Here is an 11,577-nt window from a genome sequence, read left to right on the forward strand (position 1 = left end):
CACGACAACAGTCAAAACAACCCTGATATGCTAGAATAAATCCTCTAACAGGAGAGGCGAGGAGTGGAAGAAGGAGTACCTAAATGTCTCCATGCTACGCGTTTGAATAACGTCTTGTATACGCGATTTCAGTGTATTAAAGAAGATAGCAACACTGAATAACTTGAACAAATGTAAGTTTGAACTAACCTGTGAAATCGGGCTTATTCAGAAGAGGGCATGGGGTGCATGGAATTAGCCTAATAAGGGGGTAGGGCGCGCTCTTGCTTTTACACAAAGTCTAGGCGCTTGAGGGAGGGTCACGCTCAAAATTTGCCTGTGAAGGGGTGGGTCGCGCTCTTGCCTAACTCGATGTCCAGGCGATAGAGGGCGGGTCACGCTCCAATTTTGGCTATAGAGGGCGCATGTCGCGCTCTTGCTTTTTCCACGAAAAAATTTAGTTTTTGAACCAAACAAACACAGTTAGATCAAAACAAGGGTGGGTGGGTTTAATGGGATTTGTGTAGGATTAACAATACTAAAGGAAATGAATTTAAACAAAACTAAGATGGCAGCTGCGCCATTTGATAAATGTAAAAATGATAGTTTTAACTAGACTTAACTAATTAAACTCAAGAATAAGTAAAACTAAATGAAGTTTACTATAAGGTATCAAAGTTCTACTCTCGTCTCAATGCAATATGTGGAGTAGAGAATTCGTTCCACTCCTAGTTCATTTAAACGTAAGATTTCCTAATTAATTAATTCTAACAAAAATCGATGAGAGTAATGAAATGAAATTATGCTAAGATGGTGATTTAACTAATTTAGATGTTATGATTTAAACTACATCAATTCAATAATACGATGTGAATATGGGAAGGAATTAGGGGAATTTGATTCCACCTTGATTCGACTTAATAAACTAGCATAAAATTTGTTGTAATCCAAATCTTTATGTTTTCACGTAGAGGTTGGGTATTTCTAATCCCTAATTATTCATGACAATCTTTATCAACTAATAATTAGTATGTGAAGAAATTAAACCCATTCTCATGGTGAACTAATTACTTTCTAGAGTGGAATAGATTATTACAACTATTTCTATGCTACCACAATCAAGTTTTCATCAAAGCTTCATCAAACCCCTCTAATGGAGGTTTTAGTTTTGATTCATCAAACTATCATTTATAGAATAAGAACAATAAGAACAATAAGAACAATAAGAACAAGACATTATTGAAAGAATAATAATTACTTTACTAATCTAATTGAAAGAGTCTAAGAATTCAAACTGAATTAAACTAACTTAAAACTAGGTTTATGAATAACTAACTATATATGGATCTAATCTATAATCTGAATCTAATCTAGTAGTCCATAAGAGTTTGGCCTTAGTCCTATTTATATAAAAGAGGCTAGGTGTACAAAATCGTGCATGGGCTTTGGAGCCATGTTTTGGGCCATAAAATCGAGCCCAAAATATCGTTTTTCAGTCCACAATGGGGTTTTCTATTAGAAATGGCTTCAATAGTCTATTAGAAATGGACCATTAGAAAGCTCATTTCGAGTCGGTCGTTTTGACATATGGTAGGCTCAATTCCGAGGTATGAGTCCAAAGATACAGCCTGCGGAAGTTCTATTGAATTTTGTGTGCTATTTCTACCCGCGTTGACTTTGACTTTTCAGCTTTGACCGGGCTTTAAAAAGGCTTCTTCTCCTTGAATCTTGGCCTTTAATCATAGAACTTCTTATCAACCAACTTTTGCTCCTTTATCTCGCAAAAGGGACACATTTCTGCATATAATTGACTCCAATGCCTAAAATACATAAAAGCACGTAAACAACACTAACTCTTATTTATTAATCACATAATTGGTCTAAAAGTAATATTATTAAAAGGTTAAAACTTCAATTTTGGGCTCATATTAGAAACTCACTGTTATATACAATAAATGCTGATGCATGCTGATCAGTCCCCAAATGTGCCTTTTATTATCTTTACAATGCTTTGAATATGCCTTTCTTATGCTTAATGAACATACAACTTATAGCTTTCGCTAATGTTTGCGGGATACAAGCCATTTAAGACGCATATTCCTAATACGTGTATTTTATCACAAAAAGGATGGCTATTTATGCTGCTTGGGAAGATTCCAGCTTCGGAGCAAAGTTACAGGAAAGTCGTCAAAACTCAAGTCAACTATCAAAGTCAAAGACGCAAGGACTCAAGACTAAAAGCTACTGACCCAGGGACCTAAAGCCAAATTCAAGACTTCTATTGTATGGGCTTAGGTCAAAGGCCCATAAGATTGTTTTTAGAAGGAAGGGTATAATTATAAATGGTGTCTTATATAAACCAAATAGATGTAGAGAATTTCTTATCCAAGTTTTAGGGTCCAAACCAATTGGTTTGTTAGGAGTAAACCCTATATCTAAATCTTAGGTCATTAGGAGTAGATTAAATATTTTTAAATTAAATTGTTATTTACTTATTTTCCATTTTTATGTTCTTCAAGCTTTAGTGTAAACCAAGTTCTTAATCAATTCAATACAACGTTTTCTTAATCCTTTCAATACAAGTTTCTTAGTCATTTCTATACAAGTTTAAGATTGAGAGTAATTCCAAATAGCTAAAAGAGACTAGGAGAGAAAAGTTACAAAGTTTAGTGTTTCATGTATCAAAAACCCTCCTCTAAACAAAAAATCTAAGATGAACAACAAAACTCTTTCCACCACTACTAATAAATCTTCTTCAAATGGCGCCGCCGTCATGGATTCATATAGGGAGAGGAAGATGGAGAAGAGCAACAATCATTGAACCCTTCTTCTCAATCTTGATATCAATTTTTTAGTTTTTTTTTCTCTAATTTTCGGTACTGATGTTTCGTTTTTATGTGTTTCCAGTACATTTCTTCGCAAACAGAGCCCGACAGTAGCACGAGACGAGGCATCGGAACTTGCTGTAGAAAATAGAGTGCAAATGGAGAAAAAAACACCAGCGCCACGCCTGCCATACATGCGCCCGCGTGCGAAACGCACCCGTGAACCATTTCCCCCCATCCGCGTACAACATGCACCCGCGAACCATTTCCCAGCGGACGCAGATGACACGACCGCACCTTACCTAACATGCGCCGTGCCTCGTTTTTATCAAATGAAGATTCTATTGGCTCAGAATCTTCATATGTAAGTCCACTTTAATTTACCATAGTCTGTTTAATTCAACTATTAGTAGATAAAAAGTAAATATATTTACAAGTTTTTGAGTTTTCAAAAACCAAAAATTCAATTAAAAATGCAATTTAAAAATTAAAATGTTTTTTTTATTAAAATGAATTAGTAATACATCAGCAAGATTAAAAAATTAAAATTAGTTTAGTAACATGTTTAGGTTTTAGTTTTCATTAATTATTGTTTATGCATGTTTAGATTAAGATAATATCATATAAGTAAGTCAAAATACAAAAAAAAATTATTTAGGTTAAATACAAAATAGTTTAAGCTTTGAAAGTTTAGTCTTTTTGTTTAAGTTTACTTACCAAGAGTTAGAGATTCAACCAACTTGGATCGGTTGGATGTGTGGCACGAAAGAGTAGTACCATGCGCGCACATCACAACCCAACTTGGGGGTTGAAGTTCTAATCTTTGACTAACACTTTCCAAACTTTTACATATTTTGGTTAATTAAGTTATTAGTTAATTAAGTTAAACATAGTTAATTTTCGTGTTTACCGCTTTCATAGTTTCATAGTTTAAAGGCAAAGTTGTTTGAAGGCAATCAATCAATTGTAATTTATTGGCTTTGCCAACATTTTGACCCAGCTTGTGGGTCTTAGTTAGATTAAATTTGTAACCGTAAGGAAAAGCTCGAATGGTGGGTTGACACGCAAGACATCAAACACTTTGTCAACCCCACCACATCGCCTTCACCCCAAGGGTCGTGTACGCACACCTTGGGCTGTAATTTCTAAACCTCCTCGCTACAAAGTGTAAGAAGATACTTGTGTGTTACTAAGCATGCTTGGATGATTGTGTGATTTACATTTCAGTTTTGTCTTTATATTTTACGCTAAGGCTAAACCCGAGCCATAAGAACAAAAAGTAGGATTAAGACCAACTTTCGAACGGATGTTGCGTGAAATGTTTGTTACATAGACCAAATTAAAAAGATAAAATCAACCAAGCAGAGCCAATTTAGTCATGTCCATCAGGACAAACATCTAGCACGAACAAAGAGAGTAGTAAACTACCAAATTCCAGTGGACCAACCACCTTCCTCACTCCCCTCCCTAAAAAATACCGTGGGTGAGATTCTTGGTGGCATACCATCTGGTGAAGTAGTGATCTTCTCCCTTGACGCGTGTAGTTCCAAAAACCCAATTTCGCACCTACTGTTACATTCAAACCGGGCATAGTATCTAATATATAGACATTGCATGCAAACTTTTCAAAAACTTCAAAGTCACAAATGAATTTTTGCAGATTATGTAGCACTCTTGTTTGAGCATCCATGTCTTATCAATATGTATCACAACCGTCATGGAATTACAATGTAAACCGAGACCCTTGTTCTTGTTGTGGTAGTCCGTATCATTGGGCGTCTCAATGCACATCATATATCGAGTTCGAGCCTCCGAACCTCAATTTTCAAATTTCCCTAATACCTAATACAACCCATATTTTTCTAATCATGCAAACAATTCATGGAATTCCACCGTAAAAAGTCAACCATCATTCATATATCCACCCGGTCAGTCAAAATATGGGTTCACTAACAGTCCATTACCATTCACATCACCATCCATTTCAAATTCATATTCCACTCCACCATCTATATCACAGACCAACTTTACCAAAAATAGTCAAGCAAACAATTCAAATACCACTAGTAAAAAAAAGGGTTTTTGTGACTGTTTTAAAAAGTTATTTGTGACTATTGTGTTCGAAATGGTCACAAATAGCAGAAAAGGGTTTTTGTGGCTGTCTTAAAAAGTTTTTTGTGACGTGAGTTTTTGAAACGGTCACAAATGATTTTTTTCTAAAAAAGGTATATATGTGTGGAGAACTATTTGTGACTATTTCACTAAAATAGTCATATTTTCACAGAGTTTATGTGACAGTCATAAAAGACCAATTTCTAATATTTTAGTCCCGCCCCACAACTACACTAAAAAAAACTACTACGAAACCCACGTTCAGTCTCCCGACCCACTTTCTTCAAACACTTGGGGTTCGTTCAATGCTTCACAAAAAAACAAACAAAATGAATCGCATGATCTCTCACGACTCTTTCTTCACTTTTGCCGATTAGGATTATTTGTTTTTGGAAAATTAAGAAAATAACCAAAAAAATTCCCTTAAGCTAACTGTTTGTCCTGTTTCACTCAACCAAATACAAATTCACTCCTTTTTAGTGATTTTTAAAATAAAGATTTGATTTGATTTATACTAATATTTTGTTTTGGAGTACCACTACTGTATTCACTAATTTTGAAAGGAGTCACGGTGGAGGAAGCAAGGCAAACAGGTTTAGAACTCTCTGTCTCTCTCATTCTCACCCTTTAATATCCATTAATTGTTTTTCAATTTCAATAATATAGCATGTTTGGGTGTACACCATTAGTCCATTAATATAGGCTAGAATTCGGTTGCATTGAATAATGCTCAAAAAGTCAAAATCTTTGTTGTAGTTGGTGCCTCTTAGACAGTTACTTTTTGGAAGGGAAACTTTTAGAACTTACCAAGCTTAACGCGATGCTTTACGAAATTTTATAATCACTATGATGGCTCACTTATTATTAATAAATAGAAAGTTGTTTTTCTTGTTCTATCAAATACTTGCACTGGTGGAATTTGCTTACACTAGCTCAATTTGCTGTGCTCTTATGCTGAAGTTTGAAAGCATATTTATTGAATGATTTCCAGTCAAAGCTTTAATCGGACTCTAGTTAGAACATCCGCTGGCTGGGTAAAAAAGGTTGTCACAAAATGGTCACCATGGGAATAACTAACATAGTTAGTTGTTCCAGAGTATAAATAGAACATACTTTTTTTATGCAAGAAGGATGTTGAAGAGATTGTAATTTTACTCTTTCCCCCACTTCTCATCTCTCTGTGGGACTTGTTTTTCATGGAAATACGGGAATTCAAGTCAATGTTCAGCTTCTTTCCTTGAGGTTATCCCACCCAGGTGGTAGCATAATATAAAATGTAGTTGAGGAAGTCAAAATACCATGACAGATGCTTCAGTGCTAATAGTATGAATCGTTGGTGTTTAATTTACATATGGCTATGGAGAATGTGAAAGTCTTAGATGGTCAAAATGGTTGACCTCCAGATTTTCTTGCTATGGAAATTCAGGTGCTAATGTTGCTCCTACACATGGTTGTCCATGAGGTCCATAGATTCTTATATGGTAGGTCTGAGAAATGGTTCCATTGTGCTTGGAGTACCTTGAGACTGCTAACAAATACGTTCACATGTTCTTTTCATTTATTATTTTCTTGTTTTATTAGCTACACTGCGCCATTTTTCTACATTCGAGCATATGTTGAGGATATTTGTTTCATAGTCATTGAGATAAGAGTGAGCTACTTGCTTACTACTAACCTATTATTTCTCTCCTTCAGTTATGCCCACTTACTTCCTAAAGAGGAAGAGGCCTTTGAGTGTTATGATGCATTTTCAGCAAAGCATATCAATGAGGTAAACAAACTAATATAGAGATATTTTTGTAGCTGTCATTTAAGAAAATCATACTTTATTATTTTTAAATGTACTCTTTACTTTTGATAATTTGTCAGTTTGACAATCTTAGTATTTACTTAGTCTTCTGATGTGCTGTCTTCATGTATGTTCGAAAGGAGAATGTTTTAGTCATACTCTTAGTTTAACTTACTTCTTTTTTGTTAATTACTAGAATTAATGCTGGTTTACATTTATAGTCAGGAGAGGGAATGTGGATTTGGTATGTTAGTTGGTATTGCAGAGTTCTGCTTTGACCTCATTACTTCTACATTTTTTTTATGTAGGCAAATAAAATTGGCAAAATAAATCTTACTGCTACTGGAAAGGATCTAATGGATGATGAGAAACAAGGAGATAAGACAGTAGACCTTTATGCTGCTTTGGATATGGAAAGTGAAGCTGTTTCTGAACGTTCTCCTGAGCTTGTAAACAACCAAAGTTTGGGATTGCTCTGTAGATTTCTTTCTGTAGATGACTGGTGAGTGACCCTGACCCTTATCTTGACCCTGACCCTGACTTCTTTTTTTCTTTCTATCTTTCATTCCACTGAGCTTTCAAACAACCATAGTTTGGACTTGTTCCATGCATTACTTTCTATCGATGACAGTATACACCATCCCCACCCACCCACACAAAAAAAAAGTTTGGGGCTTGCTCAGAGGATTTCTTTTTGTAGATGATTAATGTGTCTGGCTTCCAATTTTCCCCCTTTTCTTTCCAGTTGTCAACTCATTTAAATGGTCCAACAAAACATATTTGTTGTTAGGTTACCTCGGTAATAAGGCATTTACCAATGCTTTCATTATGATCCTTATTTGTAGGTATAATGCACACATCCTTTTTAATTGACTCTCTGCTTTGAATCCTCTAGCACATGTTCAGATTTGTGAAGGCTTGTTTAGGTATTTCTTCAGTCTTACTGTTATCCAATCATAATCCTTGTATGCTGAAGACAGAGAATTGCTAATGGTTTTCCTATCTTAGTTATGAAGTACTTGAGAATAAGAGAAAGACAGGGAATGAGAAAGGTATAAGAGAAGTTTCTGATTTGAGGTAAGTCCTATTCAGTCATCTTGCTCGTCTGTCAGTCGCTGCTCCAAGTTGGAGATGGAGGATGAGAAAGGGGAAAGAGAAATGTGTAGTCAATTGCTTAGTCTGTTTCGTATGATTAGTTTATTTTGGGAACAATTATCCGACCTTCTAGTTTTTGAAAGAAGTGACTTGCTATGTATGTATGAGGTAAAAGTCGCTATTAGGTGCTTTCATGCTTTGTTGTGGTATGCTAAGGTATTTGTTTGCAGATAAATGGTTAGACTAAAATTATTTTTCCTTTAAATGGTTAGACTGAAATTCTTCTATGCTAAGGTTTGGAAATCGTTAAAGTATTATGAGGACCTTAAGTCAGGTTCCTACATACACGTAGCCTTTTGCTGCTGTAGTGGCTGCTGCTCAAGCTATTCTTGATGAACAAGCACTTCAAGCTCATTGTTGCCATAGAGAGGCGGCTTTGTCTTTGAATGTTTTCACATTGGGTATTAAAGAAGAGAGAATGAAAAGGCAATCAGGTGATGTTGTTTTACTCGGCCTAAGATTTGCTCGATATTTATGTTCATTCAAAGTTTAATTCGTTTTGGGCAGTTAGGGTTTTTCACTTTTAGCTTTGATTGATCTAAAAAATCCTTAATTTTACTGAAAGTTTACAATTAATGGAATGCACTCAAATAGTCAAGGACTCTATTAGTTTGAGGTATTTAGAGTTAAATATAGGCTGATAGTATAGTATTAGTGATGGTTTGACATTGTTACTCAGGCATCTTGAATATAGTGCATAGTCAAGTGCATGTCATATTGTCACGATTTGATATAGGGCTACTGCCAAGGAATAAGTTTTCGTCAGAACTCATGTTAGTTATATTTGGATGCTACCTAAGTCTTGGTGATATGAAGTAGGTGATGGTCGCCTGGATTCTAGCTTAAGCTCTTATGTTATTTTGTCAAGGAAGTAAAGAAGGAATCTACTTCTGCTGCTTGTAGTTTCATGACTGTGCTCTTTGAATAAGGACTTGACTTTGGCCCCTTTATGAATATCAGGTGCTTCTTAATTACTAGGTATTTTTTTTTTCCAATAAATCTTTTGTTTATGCTACTATACTTGGCTATATGATGATTATTTTATTTTGTTTCCATGTTTATATGATGATTCTACTGTAGAATGTTTCTTATATTTCAGTGGACATCATCACCAAGTTGATGCTATTAGTCTCTATTTGAAAGGCTGATATTTGGTAATGTTACTAGCAAAAGTGATAGTAGTTGTGTTTAGCGATCTCTGAGAGGCGAAAAGTTTGAGTCGTGTTCAAGTTGGGATTCCGCTACCTACACAAAAACGTTACCCCGTCGAGTCTACATTCAAGCGAACCAAGTTTCATTACTTGTCGATGTATGTGCTAAAAGCTACAAAACTAACAGGTTAGACTGTTCAAACTGAAATTTTCATCGTTCATATACTTAACACTGATAATGAATTATCGTAGTTTACTTTCGACTCTTAGGCACTTAAAATTGATTAAAGTGTACATATACATTTTTTTTTCATCTCCTTGGGGTAGGCTAAAAGCATTGGTAGTACGTTTATTTATTTATATATAGGTGTTTTGTACCTGGTTGTAAGTGTTTGTGAGTTATTCACAAATGGTTTGAGTTGTACATGTGTTCCCCAAGAACAATTAATGGGTATTGAACCTAAGTCTATCTTGGTTTAACTTAACAATGGACAGATTGTTTGTTTGCGATATCAGGGTTTCTTATATAATAACTTGTAGCTTGTTTAAAATAGTTTCGGTCGACTTACCCCTTAGATATATTAACAGTTGCAATTCTGGTTATTCACATAGGTATTTATGCTCTTAAGTTAACTATTTTGCATTCAACTATCATACGTACTAATAATTTACTTTAAATCCTTAAGAAATATCTTATATATAATTTGTGCATGCCTAGATTACTTGGTTACCTTGTATATCGGTGCATTTACTGGCTATTTTATATCAAGTTATATTGAGTGTCCACTTCTTTTCAATTGCAGAATTCAAATGGGCTAGTGTGTTAAAAGATGTGAACTAGGATTTTGGGGCTCCCTTGGAGGAATGAATGCTACTAGTTGGGAAAGCGCTGTGGATTTGTCCAATTTGTTCATATGTGGGTGATCAACTTTGACGAGATTAGGTTATTTTTTTATTTGGATTTGGATTTGGATTAGGTTGATTATATTTATATGAATTAGATGGGAAATGTGTTATTTACTTCATTACGCTTTACGATTAAGTACAAATATATATTGCTTATCCAAGGGGATTGGAATGTTTCAATGAAATTAGAAATATATATGAGTGTTACTTGAAATTTAATGGATCATATTCAGGCGTGTAGTTTATTGTAGGTCTCCAATTTTGTGAGTTTTCATATATATATTCATGTTTTTATTTTAATAAAAAAAAATATACATATCACGGTTTTACCCAAACCGTCATGACTAATGGTATTTTTTATGACCGTTCAAATGATGAATGCATAACAGTTTATTTAAAACCATCACAAATGATACATTTTTTTGTGAAGGGTTTTTAGCAGTTGTTACCGTTTTATGTGGTGGAGATAGGCTAGTCTGGAACAAATATTTGTGAAGGTTTTGGGAAAAAAAAATGACTCCCACTCCTTCATGGTTTTGGAAAAAAAAACAATGACAAAAGACTTTTTGTCACTGTTTTTAATCAGTGATATAAAGCCTTTTTTCTTGTAGTGTACAACAAATAGCAAAGACCTTTTGTTCTCTCTAATCTATTTTAATCGATACCACCTCTGAGACTAATATTCTTCCCACCAGTCTAAAACCCAACCAAAAAGAGGAACAATGTGTTGCTATAACAAAGCCAATTGCTAAAACCCATCCTAATATTTATGACCAATTAAAACCACATCACCATCCACCTGACTATTTTGTGAATTCCATATTCTATGATGATAACTATATGCATGAGAACACTTCAACAAAAGAAACTCTAGAACTTATGTTGGAAAGTAACTCGACAAACTTGGACGATGACATTGAGGAAATTTATGAAGTTCTAGATAAAGAGGACAAAGAAAATGAAGTGCCTGAAGAAGAGGATATAAATTCTATAGTGGAAAGTGAATCTGATTTTAGTTTGGCCGTTAAAGACTTATTGATGGAACAAATTTGTGACATCCTTAATATTGCCGATATGAACCACAAATTTGTGGAAACGCCAAAGCTAGATGAAGAGTTCCCTGAGTCCTCGAGATCTTATAAAGAACCACCACCCGACTATCATTCCCCCGAGTTAACACCTCTCGAAAGCCAACCTCCATTCATCAAAAATCCACCAGATTTTGAGGACTGCACCACTAAACCTTTTCAAAGAAACCTCAAGCTCGCACTTAAGCAAATTGCCTTTGAGATCCTTCATAATTTTCTAAACCTTCCCAGTAAAGAGACTTTGCCTAACATACAAACTCTCGAGACTATCATTCCAGTTGAGAAGAGCTCCGCATTGACTGAAGTGCTAGAAAAAGAGGAAATTGAATCTAAGGTGGAATATGAGTTCTTGAGAGCATACAATGATCCCTTAATTCAAGTGGTTGAAAAATCCAATTTTCCATATGTCACATCATCTAAGCCTCATGAAAAACAACTACTACCACACTCACACTCTCTAGGACAATTCAATGATGGGTTATTGCATAAATTCCATGATGCGTTATATAAGCTTTCTTTTATCATTCTACATCATACACTCTAACTGCATCGTTTCATTCTGTTTGGGGGTA

The 11,577-nt window shown here is 34.9% G+C and overlaps 1 long non-coding RNA gene across 1 annotated transcript; it reads left to right on the top strand.

The window, feature by feature from the left end:
- The first annotated feature begins 5,135 nt into the window (after window positions 1-5,135).
- On the top strand, window positions 5,136-10,078 carry LOC147474429 (uncharacterized). Its single transcript, XR_015208754.1, has 7 exons — window positions 5,136-5,509; window positions 6,612-6,687; window positions 7,014-7,207; window positions 7,551-8,294; window positions 8,764-8,838; window positions 8,960-9,198; window positions 9,815-10,078. It is a non-coding gene; the product is annotated as an uncharacterized LOC147474429 (long non-coding RNA).
- Window positions 10,079-11,577: the final 1,499 nt, after the last annotated feature.

Source organism: Coptis chinensis, chromosome 9, assembly GCF_015680905.1.
Source record: "Coptis chinensis isolate HL-2020 chromosome 9, ASM1568090v1, whole genome shotgun sequence".
In the NCBI taxonomy this organism is placed as follows: domain Eukaryota; kingdom Viridiplantae; phylum Streptophyta; class Magnoliopsida; order Ranunculales; family Ranunculaceae; genus Coptis; species Coptis chinensis.